This window comes from Ascaphus truei, chromosome 5 (assembly GCF_040206685.1).
Source record: "Ascaphus truei isolate aAscTru1 chromosome 5, aAscTru1.hap1, whole genome shotgun sequence".
Classification (NCBI taxonomy): domain Eukaryota; kingdom Metazoa; phylum Chordata; class Amphibia; order Anura; family Ascaphidae; genus Ascaphus; species Ascaphus truei.
The window spans coordinates 159,476,760-159,495,193 of record NC_134487.1 but is presented as its reverse complement, the minus strand read 5'-3'; the positions used below and the strand labels follow the sequence as shown (position 1 = coordinate 159,495,193).

At 48.2% G+C, this 18,434-nt stretch overlaps 1 protein-coding gene across 1 annotated transcript in view; it reads right to left on the bottom strand.

Annotated features, from left to right (window-relative positions):
- Positions 1-18,434, bottom strand: part of MACROH2A1 (macroH2A.1 histone) — a 92,303-nt gene that overhangs the window by 59,046 nt on the left and 14,823 nt on the right.

The window sequence follows — 18,434 nt, the reverse complement described above, 5'->3', positions numbered from 1 at the left end:
TTGATGAACTTAGTATGTGCTTCCGTGGCTCTGGGTACGTGGGACGCTTATGCAGCAGCGTGGTACGAGTACTCAGACTTCGCAAGGGAGGTGGGGGGAGATGTAGAAGGGGTGGACACCGTAATGCGATTTGTGGTAGCACTGGGGCGCAATGGGCTGGCTTGTAGGTCGGTAGGCAAGAAGCTGAGTGGGGTATCATTCTTCCTGAAGCTAGGCAAGAGGTCAGATGTCACCAAGGGATTTATGGTCAAAAGGGCAGTGGCGGGATTGATGAGGGGGGCCCTGCCTAGCGATACCAGCAGGCCGGTGACCCCGGCGATGTTGGAAAGGCTAGTCCAGATAACCGAGCTAGTCTGTTTTTCAGTTTTCGAAGCAAGGCTGTTTAAGGCAGGATTCACCATGGCGTTGTTTGGGGCATTGCGGGTGAGGGAGCTAGTCTGCGCCACCAAGAGAGGGGGTGGGGACTTGCAGGCAGGGACGCTCAGTGCAGCTTCACATCCGTTGATCTAAAAATAGACCAAGCGGGTAGAGGAGCATGGGTCCCGCATCTAGGCGTGCCGGGAAGCGAGATTTGCCCAGTATTGGCTCTTAGGGTATATTTTAGTGCGCAACCTGCCAGGGAAGGGCCACTGCTCGTGTATGCGGATGGCTTTCCTTAATCTAGCGTGTGGGGTTGGGAGCAGCACAATTTGGGACCCACTTGTTCATGATCGGGGCCGCTACGTAGGCAGCACGTGCGGGGCTGGAGGGGGAGGTGATCCAAAAAATCAGGCGCTGGGAGTCGAACAAGTACCGGTCCTATATCAGGCACCGTTAGTCGATGGTCGGGTTGTGCTGGTATGATTTTCTTTCCCCTCCCACCCCTCACAGAGGCAGCAGCAGATGTGTGGATCATCGGCGACTCCCTGATACACTGGGCAGAGAGGCGGGCAGCGTGGCGGCCGTGCGGACTGAACCTCGGTTTGCGTGTCGATCAGGCGAAGGTGTTCTGATGGGGGAGAGGTGGCTGCGGTGGTGCAAGCTGATCCTGCCGCTTTTGTTCTGGGCAAGGATAGGTGGACGCCGCAGATCATGCTCATTCATGCGGGAGAGAAGGACATGGCGGCGGTGCGGTCGGTGGAACTAATAGAGTCCATTACAAAGGACTTGGCGCAGTTATTTGCTCATCGGCTGGCGGTACAAGTTATATGGTCAGACATTGTCTTCAGGCAGGCCTGGCGGGGCGCTAGGGTGCCGCGCGCGGTAGACAGGGCGCGGAAGGTGAATAGGGCAGTAGGAACATTCGTGGCGCAGTGCAGGGGCTGGGAAATCAGGCATTCGGATTTTGATTCTAACTCAGGGGGGTTACTCAGGGCAGATGGGGTACACATGTCACCTTCTTTGTAAAGGTGTTGCACTTCCTACCACCAGAGTGCCGGTGTTTTTCACCTATATATTCTGTTTGATTTTCATGTATTCTCAGTTTTCATTGAGGGTTGTGTAACAATTCTATCATTATGTTACTAACTTTGTTTCTCTTTTGTTTCTCTTTCATTCTAGAGAATAAACATACCCTCTTTGGATTGTTTGATTTTAGATTTACTTTGTTATTATATGTGTTTTTTCTTATTTATTTAATAATAAAATATGTTTAAGGATTTTAAGTATATTGTATAAATGTGTTTGCAATTTATTGATGTTGCCACATTGTGATCAGCTGTGAAACACACTTGTGATTGGTTAACATTTTCCCTCTGATACCCAATCATAGGACTCTATGGGGTATATCAGTTGCCCTTTTTCTTTACTTTATCCTCCCTGATGAAGTATTCAATTACGAAACGCGTTGGAATTTGCGATATCTTCTGTGCATGTTCTTTGATTCATGGTTATACCAGTCACACTGTAAGGTGTTATCTATTGGACACTCTGATCGCACGGGCTGCAGCATAAGCAAAGGAGTCGATCTGACGTCATCATTAGTTGCCGAAGGACCATCACGTGCAACCAGTGTTTCTAACAGTGTGGAGGGACTACTCAATGGCACACACAGACGGGGGAAGACAAGCAGACAAGGATCGAGGCCGCCAGCAGGAGTTGGTGTTCCGTGGATAAGGGATCCTACACGCTAAATCTGTCTTTACCCGTGGAATTTGATGCAGTGTGGGAGATGCTGTTTGTGGTAACATGTCCCTAACATGTCATGCTCACATATGTCTTTCTTGATGTATGTGTAAAATGTACCCACTGATATATACAGGCATACCCCGGTTTAAGGACACTCACTTTAAGTACACTCGCGAGTAAAGACATATCGCCCAATAGGCAAACAGCAGCTCATGCATGTGTCTGTCTGAATGTCCTGAACAGCAATATCGGCTCCCTACCTATACCGAAGCTGTGTACAAGCGGGACACTATAGAGCCTGTTACAAATGCGTTATTTACATCAGTTGTGCATGTATATGATGATTGCAGTACAGTACATGCATCGATAAGTGGGAAAAAGGTAGTGCTTCACTTTAAGTACATTTTCGCTTTACATACATGCTCTGGACCCATTGCGTACGTTAATGCGGGGTATGACTGTATTTTTAACTAGGACATGCGCCTACATTGCAATCTTGCTGTATTGTTGTTCCCCAGTTGGTTGGACGAAAGTGTAGGGCGTGCTGGATCAGCTACTTGGCTCTGCCCTGCCGCTCTGCTCACTCCAGCTGGTCGGCCCCTCTAGGTGAAGTTACTGTAGTCATAGATGGTTTGCAAACTGTGGAGATGCTGGATCAGCTGCTTCACTCTGTTTGCCTCTCAAGTCGCGTTCATCAGTCAGTCACTCCAACTGACGTCACCACAATCAGCTGTGGGACCTCCGCAAGTATGCTCCGTTATGTTAACCCTACGCGTTTCAAGACATGAATGTCTCTTCCTCAGAGGTGTTGTGAAATGTTAGTCCTCAGCTGCTATTTATCACACACAGCCCTAATTGTTTGTGGATTATGATCTTCTATGATTGGACCGCCAGTGAATTAATCAGTGTCAACATGTTCATCTGAAATCCTTGTTTAGGACACATTGGTCAGCACATATTAAACATACAGTATTAAACGCATTGTAATGTATTTAGTATTCTTCAAAGGGATAAAGAAATTGTGTTGCAATATACAAATTGAATACTTTTTCAAGATGTTGTGTAATTCTTATATATAAACTATAACAAATGTTGCATTTGGCAACATACTATCAGTAAACAAGAGTAGATACTCCCAATTTTCAAATCAAAATTATCATGACATAGAAAAAACTATAATTAAAGTCATCTTTATTATATAGTGGCTGACGCCCCTAATTAGAGCCCCGAAGAAGCACACAGGCGCAAAATTAAATAGACTCTACCTCCAAAAATACTCGATACAACACATGGAGAGACACCTGGTAAATAATTTGAATATATATATTCCAATGATTTCACTTAGCATATTTCCCAAGTATCACATGTGTGTTCTAGGGTTGGGCGATATACCAATATATTAAAATATCGCGATAACAGAATTTCCCGGTGTGCATATATGGGAGATTACCTGTTATCGCGATATTACTGGATGCTGGTGCAGTGAGATCAGCTTTGAAGCTGCTGCTGTGCTGTCTCTCTGCCTCTCGCTCCCTCCCTCCCAGGTTTTGAATGCTGACTCAGAGGGAGGGGGAGAAGCTTTGCTCATTCTTTTTGTTAACCCTTGCACCACACCCTCCCCCTGGGACCCTTAACCCCTTTCCCACCCTCCCCCTTGGGTACTTGACCCTTTCTTCTCTCCCCCTTAGGACCCTTAACCCCTTGCTCTAGCTCCACTTGGATCCTGTGGACGGACGTTCACAGAGGTACGCAATTAGGAGGCTTTATAATGTGAAATTATAATAGGCTTTATTGTGCCAGTTCCTTTTCATCAGGAAAATTATCCAAACACAGGGGGGGGGGGGGAATAAAGCTTCCATTCACTTGGGAGTAATTCTAGTGAAAACACTATGCAACCAATTCACATCTCCCTAGTCAAGCATTTCTCCCCAGCCCCAAACATAGCATGAAAATAAGCAGATATAAGCAGACTCTTAATAATGAAAGTCTTATCTGTTTATCAGCTGTAGAGTAAGCTTCTCTGCACTCCTGGAACCGCACTGAGCGTGCACAGAAAATCAGCATCCAGGTTTAGAAGTCTTATTTGGGCCTTGTGTCTTGAAAGCAGCTCTGCTAACTTTTGGCAGAGCTCAAAACAAGTGTCTCCAAGTTCAGCTCAGGTGTCAGCTAAAGAGTTCTCACTTCCTGTTTGAAAAGACAGGCTTTCTAAGCCATCTAATTCAGGCAGGTGGTGTTAAGTAATTAACTACAAGAGGTTAACCACCACACTGCTGGATTAAAGACACATTACTGAACAGGGATAAGTCCCCTGTTACATACCTCCCCTGTTTGTGGGAAGCTCGGGCTTACCACGGCCAAAGCCCATCCTTCCACTCTCATTCGAGATCTTTCTGTGACTTGAATGAGAGTGGATGGAGGAAGAGAACCTTCTGTCCCGCTGGGATTGGAGCCCTTTCTCCAGTTTATTTTTGTCTCCTCCCAAAGGTGCTTGAGATCAGCACTCCTCAGTCGCTCGAGGAGGACTTTTTCCACGTAAAGTCTTCTTATTGCTTGCGCCGTCTTGAGATTTCTGTTGCGTCGGGCACTCCTCTTTTTGTAGACAAAGTGTATGGCAACAGTTGTAGAGCAGTTAGGACTAGCCCTTGGAGTTTTCTGCTCTTGAAGCGGTCTTTCTGCAGCTTCTCCACACCACGGAGTCACCAGTTCAGCTTCTTCAGCTAAGGATTCTGCACTCCTACCTCTGTTTGTTGCCTGTTGGGCAGCTGTAGGTTTGGCTAGTGCTTTCTTTGGTGGCTGAAACTTCGTATTTTTGTTTTGAAGTTGCGTGGAGTCCCCAACTCTCACTGTACCCTTGTCCTCACGGGCATTAGTTACTGTGGGATACTGGTGCTTGGGCAGTGCCAATACCTTTTTCCGTATTGGAGGAATCTGTATCAGAGTCTCCTTCATATTCTGGAGCTCTGTAATTTTTGTCGTCAAGGTTGCCGCTGCGTCTGTTTTCTCCTTGGTGTACTGACTCAAGGGAATGGAACAGTCTCTCTGTCTCTCCAGCTCTTGCTCCAGTTTCTGAGCCTTCTCACGCTCCCTCTCATACAGAGTCACCTGGTATCGAAGCTCCGCCTCCAATGGTGCTCTGAAGGCATGCAGCGTGGCCTATAGCTCCTCATACTGCTCTGTGGGGACGTACTGGGTATTCAGACGTTCCTGCAGCGCTTGTACCTCTTTAGCAGCCTGCAGCTTTTCTTCCTGCAGCGTTTGCTGCTTCTCCTCAGCATACTGGAGGTGTGTACGCAGACCTTGCAGTTGGTTCTGCAGTCGGTGCTCTGCTTCAAACATTTCCTCTTTCAAAAGTTTATTTATTTCTTTAAGAGCCTGCAGCTCTTCATTCTTTCCCTTGACGTATTCTGTAAACTCAGAATTTTCTTTTTTTAATCTTAAATTTTCTCTTTTTTTAGTCTCTGTACTATTCAGGGCTTCCTTGAAGTCCACCTTCCATTTTTGCACATCTGCTTGGAGGCGGGCTGTCTCCAGGCGTGAGACTTCCATCTCCAGGTTTAAGTTCTGAAGCTCCTTCTGAGAGACTTTGAGATCTAAGTTAAGATGTAGGATAGTTTTCCTTGAAATGTCCAGCTCCTCAGTGAGACTGTGTAGTTCCTTTCTGGAAACTTCCAGGTCTGTGCGGCAGCTGTTGGTCTCATGATGTGAGGCATCAAGTGCTCTGCGGAGTGTCTGAACCTCTTTCTGAGATACGTCCACTTCTATCCGGACACTGTTGATCTCCTGTTGTGAGGCATTCAGCTCTATGCGAAGAGTGTGAACCTCTTGCTGGAAGACTGTCATCTGCTTCAGTGCCTCCTCATAATTCCGCTTTAGCGTAGCCACCATTTTATCAGATTGGCTCTGCTTTTCATCCATGGCGGAAATAGTAGTCTTTGCAGTATCTAGCTCAGTCGTGAGATCGTCCAATTCTGTCCTGGCTAAAGAGTAAATTGTGAGCACATCTTTTGGTAGCCTCACGTTATTTTTCAGTAGCTCCGCGTAACCATCTTTCTTTTGATTCAATTGTTCACGGAGTAAATCACAGTCACGCCTGGCAATTTTCAGGGCGTCTTCAGGGCTGGTCAAGGGATCGTCACTCACTGGTTCCGGCTCCGCTTCCCTGGGATGACTGGTTGAGGGTTCCTCACTGTTCGCACCGGACAGACACTTCTTTGGGGTACACGACTTCTGCCTTGGGCCCTCTGGATATTCGGTTATACGCGGGACGAATTCTCCATTTTCTCTAGCCTGCAGGGCATCTCGGTCCCCCTTTTTCTCCACAGGATCTGCGGACGTGTCTGTTACTTCCACGGTAAGTGAAGAACCGCTTTTCTTTTTCTTCCTTTTTGATTTGGATGACACCGTCCCTTCAGGGATACTGGGGTCTCCATCTTCATTTGAAGTTTTAGCAGCGTCACTGGATCCACCCGGCTTTTCTTGCAACTGTAATAGCTGACGGAAATATTCGGTGATCCACTGCTCCCGCTCAGTCTCCTGCTGATCATATTCGTCATGAAAGGGAGCGGTCTTTTCTGTTCGTGCCGAGTTCAGGCACCCCCACCATTCTTGGGGTGTTTTGTGGGTGTGACTCGGTTCGGGTTCCCCGTAAGAGATGTCTTCCTCTTTATTGGACTGGAAGGGCCACTCTTCAGTGGGGTAGGCTTCATTATAGGAACGCTGCATCTTGTCCTCCATTTTTAGGCTATCAGGTGTCATTTTCTTCCTGACCTCAGGAGGCGCTATTGCAGCTGTTGCCACTGTATTTGCTAGAACCCCCAATTGTGATAGTCCTACAGATGGGCATATTTTGCTTGTAGAGGTCGTGGCTCTCACAGGCATCTCTGTAGATTTTTCTTTCTTGGGTAATTTTAATTTTTTTCAATATCAGCTGTACTGTGCATGCATTTTCTCTTATCAGGTATACAAGATTGTGCAGTTGCTAGGTAAAAAAGTCTATTTGCTATACACCATTTATTTGCTAGGTGAATCCCTCCGCTTCAGCAACAGAATTTGGTTTTCTGCCTGAGTTCAGTAATTTTCAGTCTCATCTTTGGGTATTATGGCATTCACACTTCACACGTTGGGTGTCTGTTTTGCTCCCAAGATAATAGGCATACTTTTTTACTTGCAGAAAAAAAAAAACATTATTTGCAGTGGACTCAACACTCAGCAATTGGCTTTGAAAAAACTTTTTCTTTATAGGGCAATTTTACACTCAGCATTTGTTTGCTAAAAATACCCCTGCTTCAGCACAGTCTTTGTATCAATTTTCACACTTTTCTGCATATACTCCATTCACAGCTGGTAGCCCTATGCGGTGTGGCAACCTTTATTTGCAAAATCAGTACCACTCGTGGGTCACCATCTGTTTTCACTGCTTCAGCGAAACTTTTGAAAACAAGAAAAACCTATCCCTTTTTAAGGGCTGACTCACTTCTTGAACCCTGACTATGGCTAGAAGGCAAAATCCCTATTTCAATGACCGTATTACACTTTGTGATAGGTAATTAAAGGTTTACCTGCTTCAGCAGTCTCTTGGGATTGGGGAAAAGAGTCCATCTGTGGTTTTGTAGGTTTCAGTGCAGTGTAAGTTTCAGTGGTGTGTGTCCCTTTAAATCTGATCTCTGCTGCATGAGGGGTTTTTTTTTTTTCCAAGTTGTTTAGACTGTTTGTAGGCAAAAAAGCATAACAAAAAATTTCACATAAAAACTCCGGTCCTTTTTAACTACAAGGACACCTCTTATCCCACTTCTAACACCATATGTGGACGGACGTTCACAGAGGTACGCAATTAGGAGGCTTTATAATGTGAAATTATAATAGGCTTTATTGTGCCTGTTCCTTTTCATCAGGAAAATTATCCAAACACAGGGGGGGGGGGAATAAAGCTTCCATTCACTTGGGAGTAATTCTAGTGAAAACACTATGCAACCAATTCACATCTCCCTAGTCAAGCATTTCTCCCCAGCCCCAAACATAGCATGAAAATAAGCAGATATAAGCAGACTCTTAATAATGAAAGTCTTATCTGTTTATCAGCTGTAGAGTAAGCTTCTCTGCACTCCTGGAACCGCACTGAGCGTGCACAGAAAATCAGCATCCAGGTTTAGAAGTCTTATTTGGGCCTTGTGTCTTGAAAGCAGCTCTGCTAACTTTTGGCAGAGCTCAAAACAAGTGTCTCCAAGTTCAGCTCAGGTGTCAGCTAAAGAGTTCTCACTTCCTGTTTCAAAAGACAGGCTTTCTAAGCCATCTAATTCAGGCAGGTGGTGTTTAGTAATTAACTACAAGAGGTTAATCACCACACTGCTAGATTAAAGACACATTACTGAACAGGGATAAGTCCCCTGTTACAGATCCATAACCTGCCCTCCTTCCATTCCTGCACTTCACATTTTCTCACCTACCTACACTGCTTCCATTACTCTCCCCCTTTATGAAAATGTTAAAAATCAATCAATTCTTGATTGTCGGAAAATCTGTTTAACATTTTAGAAGTGAAAAGTGATATTAAATGGATGGAATATCTCGAGTGAGAGTGAATGGAAGAGGGGTGGATGGATGAGGGGGATGTTAGGGTGATGGGAGCAGTGCAGGTGAGAAACAGTGAGGTGCAGACATGGAGAGCGTTTGGGAATAAAAGTCTCTTTGTTGTTGTAATTCTAAAGAAAGTGTATTTCATTTGAGAACACATTTTTTAGATTTACTAGAACATTTTCCAACTATTATTTTAACAAATGTATCTCAATATATATGGCTGTCGGGATACATTTCTTAATATCCATATTGTGGTGAAAAGTTTGATATCGCTCAACCCTAGTGTATTCACTGATTACATAGTTACATAGTAGATGAGGTTCAAAAAAGACGTAGGTCCATCAAGTTCAACCTATGCTAAATTTAGACAACAGATACTTTATCCTATATCTATACTTACTTATTGATCCAGAGGAAAAGTAGAAAAATGGAGAAGTAGAGCACTGCAAAAAAACAAAAGGGCTGGAGGTAAAAAATAAACTATTTATTGGGCATATGTGCCAAAATATCAAACACACAAATTAAAACTCTGACCCGTTTCCCGCCGTGGAGTCGCTTTATCATTTGATATTATAATTATTTCTATGTAATGGTTTCTTCCTAAAGGGGAAATCCCCTGTAAAAAAAAACCAAAACATTTCTTCATAACGTTTGAATGGGCATCCCCTCCACATTCCTTCAACCACCTCCAAAAATGTGTGGTCCTTTCAAAGTGAGAGAAAGTCCCTGTGAACATCTCTACTGCCTTAAATAGAACAACATGTCAGAATCAGATGAATTCCAGTGTGCTGATCTCACTGTCCTCAACTAGGATTTAGGAGGAAGAGCCAGTAGTGAGGATGAGACAAGCAGTGGATTATTGGAGAGAAATGAGCAACTATAAAGTTTCACTAATATAATGGCACTCCTCAAGACTAAAATGTATAATTTTGTTTTAGAAAAGATTTAGGGCCAGATCCACAGAGCTCCATTAAGTCAGGGCTCATAACGTCACATTACCTAAACCAGTAACGGACGTTGTTTTCCCTGAGGTTAACACACATAGACAAAGCTAGTTATATGCAAAAAGAATGGAAGTTGTTTACCTCATTAGCATACTGTAGGCTTAATATCATATTAGCACAACATTGATTTACCTTCTAATAACGTGACATAAAGAATGTCTTACGTAAAGGTGGCGTTACTCCCACCCAGACCCTGAAATATGTGTTTTGCTGGAGAGAAGAAAGAGAGATAGAGGACTACTAGTTTACTAGAGTAATTTATGTAATTTGAATATTCTTTGCATATACAAATTAACATATTTCCCAGATATCTTAGGTGTATCTCAGTTTTGTTCATAGATATCTCTCCACTTGTTGTATAAAGTAGTATTTGGGGAGGTATATAAGTCACTGGATACGCGCTCTCCAGATGGGAGTAATGCCATATTAAATCCCTTTGTGGATAAGCATTGTTAGTGGGAACACCACATTTACATATAAATATTGCTAAAGCCCCTTATAGTTAACACAATGCTTTTTCCGGACAAAAGCAGGACTAAACATGCTGTTATTCAGCTTTGAAGACATATGTTAAAGATAACATGACGTTAACTCATAAAACGTAGCTCTTGGTATCTGACCCTTAAAGTAGTGTAGTAAATTAGCCATTCTTTAATAGGATGTTTAGATCAAGGTTCATTTACATTTTAAATACAGTTATCACAATAAGGTGACAAGATAAGTGTGCAGATGTAGCGCCTAGTGATAGTGACGTAATTTACTGTAGCGTAACTTTCTTTCAGGAATAGGAGCTCTAGACACAATTTGCATTAAGTGCTTACAGAGTAATTAATGAGAATTATAGTTTAAGGAGATAACGTAACATAAGTGTAGGGCTTGAGTGCACTTATGCTATGCCAACTCCGTAAATTATAGTTCTCATTAGTGACTCTGTAAACACTTGTAGCTAAACAAATTGTGTAATAAGTCCATATTCCCGAATGGAAGTTACGCAAAATGTACGTAAATTGCGTAGCTACAGATGCAGCGGCCATTATTGAAACACTTCACACGGTTTATACCTCGGAATACCCATGTCATGGCTCGGGATTTCTTCCAACCGTACCGCCTTAAGACTCGAGTGAAGGCGAGTGCAGAAAATGGCATTTTAGTGTTCTGGTTTTTAAACACCTGAAATTGACAAAGTAGCACAGTATTGTACTGTACACATTACAATTCATTTCATTGCATTTAATTGCACACAATCCATTAAATTCAAACAAAGCAACCGCGATAAACATGTGTGCCTGGGGCGATTGGCGGCGTTAATGCCGCGTGGAGTACAGCAGCGCACACAAACAGCACCGTAATTTGTTTGAATAACGGCCGCTGAATCTGTATAGTGGTAAATTTTAAAAGAAAAATGCTTTAGACGCAGTGCTACAGTTCTGACACAAAGAAACACTGGCTAAATCCAAACCAAAACAGACAAATGGATACAATAAAATTTGTACATTTAGTATGGTAGAAAAAAATTCTTGAGTTCTTGCTCTACCACACCTTAAATACATTATAGTGGGTGGGTTCTACAGATCTTGCTTTCTATCAATATATATGACAATTATTAGTAGACTTTAGCGGAACTTTAGCACAATTGGAAAAAGACAACAAAATCAGATAAATATCATATTATAATAACTAAACAAACTAATATTTGTTGGATGCCATTAACTTATTTGATGCTTCATTATCTTATAGAAGAATAGACTGTTATGTAAAGATGTGTGTTACAATAATTAATGATTAAAATTTTGAAATGAATAGTCTAACCACCAAAGCCACTGCATGCTTCTTCTCTCAAACAGAGAGTTAGATGTAGCCACACACAAGCACCAAAAAAAAAAAAACCTCTGGAAAACAGGGATCCCCATTAAATAACTAATTCCTAATCTGTTGACTAATTTTGCCCAATCACAGCCTTACATCTCAGACACATTTCTTTTCATCAGTTGCATCATCTCCCAAATGCCCATTTTATTCCCTCGTAATCACTACCCCATATAGCAACATCAAAAGAACTACAGCAAAGTTCACATGTTAGCCCCACAATAGTATTTCTGGATGGGGAGGCAGTGCCAGCGGAGTAAGCGGCTATGCAAGTGGTTATACAATTCTAGAGATACAGCTTTGAGCACATTTTGTAGGAATCAGATGACGAGCTTAATATCGTGCCATCGAAACACAAATTGGCATCAATGTCAAGGAAAGCTTAGCTGGAAAAACAAGATTGCAGTCATAAAATACATATTAAGCGGATGAGGTTATTATTGAAGATCATTTTAATGTGTGGAGTTTTTTGCTTGATGTTACATAGTTACATAGTAGATGAAAAAAAGACATATGTCCATCAAGTTCAACCTATACTAAATTTTGACGACTGATACTTATCCTATATTTGTATTTACAGTATTTTGATCCATAGGAAGGCAAACAAAAAAACCCTGTGAAACATTCAATGATGTCTCAGAGGGGGGAAAACGAAATTCCTTCCTGACTTCAAATAATGGCAATAAACTTACTCCCTGGATCAACATCCTTCCCATGTTTACTTATTTGGTATATTCCTTTCCTTTCTAAAAAAGATTGTAACATTGTAACTTCCCTTTCTTTAAAGATCCGACAACTTTAACAGATTATCCTGTGTCGTTTGTATTACCCTTGCAATGAATAATGCTTTTGAAAGCTCTTTGTATTGACCCTGAATATATTTGTATATAGTTATCATATCCCCTTAGGCTGCGTTCACGCTAGCATTGAGCGTGTGGCGCTTGCTGAGTTTAGTTCCTGCAATGTAAATTGTCACATCCCCGCTCACGTGCTCGTGCATGGGCACGTAAGCTCTCCCAAGCTTGGTGCTTGGGGAGACAATTCAGTTTGAGTTTAGAGCGCAGAGTAGGGTCACATGACCCTGCTCTGAACAATGGGGATAGAGAGGCAGTATAGTCTGAGCAGAGAGAGGTGGAAGCGGGGAGGCTGAGCGGAGAGAGGTGGAAGCGGGGGGGCTGAGCAGAGAGAAGTGGAAGCGGGGGGGCTGAGCAGAGATAGGTGGAAGCGGGGGGGGCTGAGCAGAGAGAGGTGGAAACGGGGGGCTGAGTGGAGAGAGGTGGAAGCAGGGGGCTGAGCAGAGAGAGGTGGAAGCGGGGGGGCTGAGCGGAGAGAGGTGGAAGCGAGGGGGCTGAGCAGAGAGAGGTGGAAGCGGGGGGGCTGAGCAGAGAGAGGTGAAGCGGGGGGGCTGAGCGGAGAGAGGTGAAGCGGGGGGGCTGAGTGGAGAGAGGTGGAAGCGGGGGGGCTGAGTGGAGAGAGGTGGAAGCGGGGGGCTGAGCAGAGAGAGGTGGAAGCGGGGAGGCTGAGCAGAGAGAGGTGGAAGCGGGGGGGCTGAGCGGAGAGAGGTGGAAGCGGGGAGGCTGAGCAGAGATAGGTGGAAGCGAGGGGGCTGAGTGGAGAGAGGTGGAAGCGGGGGGGCTGAGTGGAGAGAGGTGGAAGCGGGGGGCTGAGTGGAGAGAAGTGGAAGGGGGGGCTGAGCAGAGAGAGGTGGAAGGGGGGGCTGAGCAGAGATAGGTGAAAGCGGGGGGGGCTGAGCAGAGAGAGGTGGAAGGGGGGGCTGAGCAGAGAGAGGGGGAAGCGGGGGGGCTGAGCGGAAAGAGGTGGAAGCGAGGGGGCTGAGTGGAGAGAGGTGGAAGCGGGGGGGCTGAGTGGAGAGAGGTGGAAGCGGGGGGCTGAGCAGAGAGAGGTGGAAGCGGGGGGGCTGAGCAGAGAGAGGTGGAAGCGGGGGGGCTGAGCAGAGAGAGGTGGAAGCGGGGGGGCTGAGTGGAGAGAGGTAGAAGCGGGGGGGCTGAGCAGAGAGAGGTGGAAGCGGGGGGCTGAGCGGAGAGAGGTGGAAGCGGGGGGGCTGAGCAGAGAGAGGTGGAAGCGGGGGGGCTGAGTAGAGAGAGGTGGAAGCGGGGGGCTGAGCAGAGAGAGGTGGAAGCGGGGGGGCTGAGCAGAGAGAGGTGGAAGGGGGGGCTGAGTAGAGAGAGGTGGAAGCGGGGGGCTGAGCGGAGAGAGGTGGAAGCGGGGGGGTTGAGCAGAGAGAGGTGCAAGGGGGGGCTGAGCAGAGAGAGGTGGAAGGGGGGGCTGAGTGGAGAGAGGTGGAAGCGGGGGGGCTGAGCAGAGAGAGGTGGAAGCGGGGGGGCTGAGCGGAGAGACGTGGAAGCGAGGGGGCTGAGTGGAGAGAAGTGGAAGCGGGGGGCTGAGCAGAGAGAGGTGGAAGCGGGGGGGCTGAGCAGAGAGAGGTGGAAGCGGGGGGGGGTGAGCAGAGAGAGGTGGAAGCGGGGGGGCTGAGCGGAGAGAGGTGGAAGCGGGGGGGCTGAGCAGAGAGAGGTGGAAGCGAGGGGGCTGAGCAGAGAGAGGTGGAAGCGAGGGGGCTGAGCAGAGAGAGGTGGAAGCGAGGGGGCTGAGCAGAGAGAGGTGGAAGCGAGGGGGCTGAGCAGAGAGAGGTGGAAGCGGGGGGGCTGAGCAGAGAGAGGTGGAAGCGGGGAGGCTGAGCAGAGAGAGGTGGAAGCGGGGGGGCTGAGCGGAGAGAGGTGGAAGCGGGGGGGCTGAGCAGAGAGAGGTGGAAGCGGGGGGCTGAGTGGAGAGAGGTGGAAGCGGGGGGGCTGAGCGGAGAGAGGTGGAAGCGGGGGGCTGAGCAGAGAGAGGTGGAAGCGGGGGGGCTGAGCAGAGAGAGGTGGAAGCGGGGGGGCTGAGCGGAGAGAGGTGGAAGCGGGGGGGCTGAGCGGAGAGAGGTGGAAGCGGGGAGCTGAGCAGAGAGAGGTGGAAGCGGGGGGGCTGAGTGGAGAGAGGTGGAAGCGGGGGGGCTGAGTGGAGAGAGGTGGAAGCGGGGGGCTGAGTGGAGAGAAGTGGAAGGGGGGGCTGAGCAGAGAGAGGTGGAAGGGGGGGCTGAGCAGAGATAGGTGAAAGCGGGGGGGGCTGAGCAGAGAGAGGTGGAAGGGGGGGCTGAGCAGAGAGAGGTGGAAGCGGGGGGGCTGAGCGGAAAGAGGTGGAAGCGAGGGGGCTGAGTGGAGAGAGGTGGAAGCGGGGGGGCTGAGTGGAGAGAGGTGGAAGCGGGGGGCTGAGCAGAGAGAGGTGGAAGCGGGGGGGCTGAGCAGAGAGAGGTGGAAGCGGGGGGGCTGAGCAGAGAGAGGTGGAAGCGGGGGGGCTGAGTGGAGAGAGGTAGAAGCGGGGGGGCTGAGCAGAGAGAGGTGGAAGCGGGGGGCTGAGCGGAGAGAGGTGGAAGCGGGGGGGCTGAGCAGAGAGAGGTGGAAGCGGGGGGGCTGAGTAGAGAGAGGTGGAAGCGGGGGGCTGAGCAGAGAGAGGTGGAAGCGGGGGGGCTGAGCAGAGAGAGGTGGAAGGGGGGGCTGAGTAGAGAGAGGTGGAAGCGGGGGGCTGAGCGGAGAGAGGTGGAAGCGGGGGGGTTGAGCAGAGAGAGGTGCAAGGGGGGGCTGAGCAGAGAGAGGTGGAAGGGGGGGCTGAGTGGAGAGAGGTGGAAGCGGGGGGGCTGAGCAGAGAGAGGTGGAAGCGGGGGGGCTGAGCGGAGAGACGTGGAAGCGAGGGGGCTGAGTGGAGAGAAGTGGAAGCGAGGGGGCTGAGTGGAGAGAAGTGGAAGCGGGGGGCTGAGCAGAGAGAGGTGGAAGCGGGGGGGCTGAGCAGAGAGAGGTGGAAGCGGGGGGGGGTGAGCAGAGAGAGGTGGAAGCGGGGGGGCTGAGCGGAGAGAGGTGGAAGCGGGGGGGCTGAGCAGAGAGAGGTGGAAGCGAGGGGGCTGAGCAGAGAGAGGTGGAAGCGAGGGGGCTGAGCAGAGAGAGGTGGAAGCGAGGGGGCTGAGCAGAGAGAGGTGGAAGCGAGGGGGCTGAGCAGAGAGAGGTGGAAGCGGGGGGGCTGAGCAGAGAGAGGTGGAAGCGGGGAGGCTGAGCAGAGAGAGGTGGAAGCGGGGGGGCTGAGCGGAGAGAGGTGGAAGCAGGGGGGCTGAGCAGAGAGAGGTGGAAGCGGGGGGCTGAGTGGAGAGAGGTGGAAGCGGGGGGGCTGAGCGGAGAGAGGTGGAAGCGGGGGGCTGAGCAGAGAGAGGTGGAAGCGGGGGGGCTGAGCAGAGAGAGGTGGAAGCGGGGGGGCTGAGCGGAGAGAGGTGGAAGCGGGGGGGCTGAGCGGAGAGAGGTGGAAGCGGGGAGCTGAGCAGAGAGAGGTGGAAGCGGGGGGGCTGAGTGGAGAGAGGTGGAAGCGGGGGGGCTGAGCAGAGAGAGGTGGAAGCGGGGGGGCTGAGCGGAGAGAGGTGGAAGCGGGGGGGCTGAGCGGAGAGAGGTGGAAGCGGGGGGCTGAGCAGAGAGAGATGGAAGCGGGGGGGCTGAGTGGAGAGAGGTGGAAGCGGGGGGGCTGAGCAGAGAGAGGTGGAAGCGGGGGGGCTGAGTGGAGAGAGGTGGAAGCGGGGGGGCTGAGTGGAGAGAGGTGGAAGCGGGGGGGCTGAGCAGAGAGAGGTGAAAGCGGGGGGGCTGAGCAGAGAGAGGTGGAAGCGGGGGGGCTGAGCGGAGAGAGGTGAAGCGGGGGGGCTGAGCAGAGATAGGTGGAAGCAGAGGGGCTGAGCAGAGAGAGGGGGGAGCGGAGAGAGGTGAAGCGGGGGGGGGGCTGAGCAGAGAGAGGGGGGAGCGGAGAGAGGTAGGAGCACAGGCTCCGGTGTTACAAAGTTTTTTATTGCCGAGATTCTGCCCTGGGTCACTAGGCATTGTAAGACACACACACCAGCCAATGACACGCCTCCACCCTTCATAGCCACAATCCCCCCCACTCCTGCTCTAAAATTAGTGCAGGACAGCAGAACGCTCATGCTTGAAGAGTTTGTGACTTCACCACTCTCAAGCATGAGCGCGGTCAGCGCCAGCGGGGTCTCAGCCTTAGGCCTCGGCCATGTTACGTGCTTGCTGGCGGAAGCGCGCTGAGGCGCGCTCCCGCTCAGCACTGAGCCCCTACAGCCGCAATTAGAGCGGCTTTAGTAGGGGCTCACCTGCGCTTCCGCGCGCTTGCGGAAGCGCAGGTCTTGGGGGAATTTAAAATTCCCCCGCTTGCCGGCGAGACAGGCCGGTCACGTGAGCGGTTCGCCCAATGAGGGCGAACCAGCTCCGTGACGTTACTGGCCCGCCCCCGGCCAGTGACGCGCCCGCCCCCGGACCGCCCCCTGACGGCTGCTGAGAGCGCTTGCGGTAAGCAACCGCAAGGCCAGGGAAAGCACCCGTTTTCCCTGCGCCTCAGCGCGCCTCAGCACGCCAGCAGGGACCGTGGACTCGGCCTTAGACGCCTCTTTCCTAATGTAAACAAATCTAAATTAGCTAGCCTCTCCTTATACAGTAAGTCAATTACCATCCCCTTTATTAATGCAGTGGCTCTGCTCTGCACTTTTTCTTGTTCAATAATGTATTTTTTATGGAGAGGTGTCAAAAACTGTACTCCATATTCAAGATGTGGTCTTGCTAATGCTTTATACAGAGGCATAATTATGCTTACTTCCCTCCCACATGTTCCCTGTTTAATGTAGATCTTGTTTGCCTTTGCAGCTACTGAATTACCCGGGTCTAAATTCCTGCTGACTAATAATGTTAGTTTGGAATGACCTATCCTTCAAAAATCCATGCTGACTATTACTACTAATTTTGTATCCCATTAGGTATCCCGTTCTAAATCTTCAAGTATCTTCTCCCGTTCTAAATCTTCAAGTATCTTCCACACTATTGATGTCAGGTTTACAGGTCTGTAATTCCCTTGAATATTAAATGTAATGGTTTGGCTATTACTGAACTTATCACCTTAAGAACCCTTGGGTGCATGCCATCGGGGCCATTTGCTTTATTTACTTTAATTTCATCAAGCCATCAATGCACTTCTTCAAACCAATTATTTGTTAAGACAGAGGTCTTGGCATCCTCCTGTGGCACTATTTTTGTAATGGATTCTTCCTGGTAAATACAGATGCAAATCATGTGTTTAATACCTCTGCTTTTTCTCTATCTCTAATAATTTGCCTGCAAACTGCAAAGCGTTTGTCTCCTCAAGCGATTTGAAATGTTGTTATTCACACACGACGGCCGCATCACGTGATTTGCATGGGTCAATCACAGTGCATCATCAACCAACCAACCTAGACATGTCTCCCTGCACTAGCGCTACAAATCTCTTTGGCATGTTCACATGTAGCACGGAGACGCCGCTACGATGACATCACCGGATCGCTTTGCAGCTCTGCAATTTTTGGTATAATTAAGGCGTTAGGAAGATATTAACCCCTTTTGTGCCTGTGGTAAATATTGGTAGCCTCAGGCATCAAAGGGGTTAATATATTTTCTGCCATAGGGCGATGTAATAACTCTTGATACATAAAACTATGGTAGAAGTATATAAGATTCCCCATCCAAAGGGCATTGATAAATAGGAGTTAATTATTGCAAATTTTTATATTGTACCCAGTCATTTTCACCACAATGTTGATGACTTGTAGGTGCGATATTAATTCTAGTTTAGCAGGTTTGATGACTCCAGGCCAATGTTTACTTTAACATCTTATGCGTGATGTGTTACCTCTGTCAAGCACTGCATGTATGGTTGATGTAATATACATAAAAATACAATACAACTATTTTCACATGTTATTACATTAATAGTGTGGAATGCATTGCTCAGTGATTAAGGTACTGGTCTTGCATAAAGGGCAGGGATTTA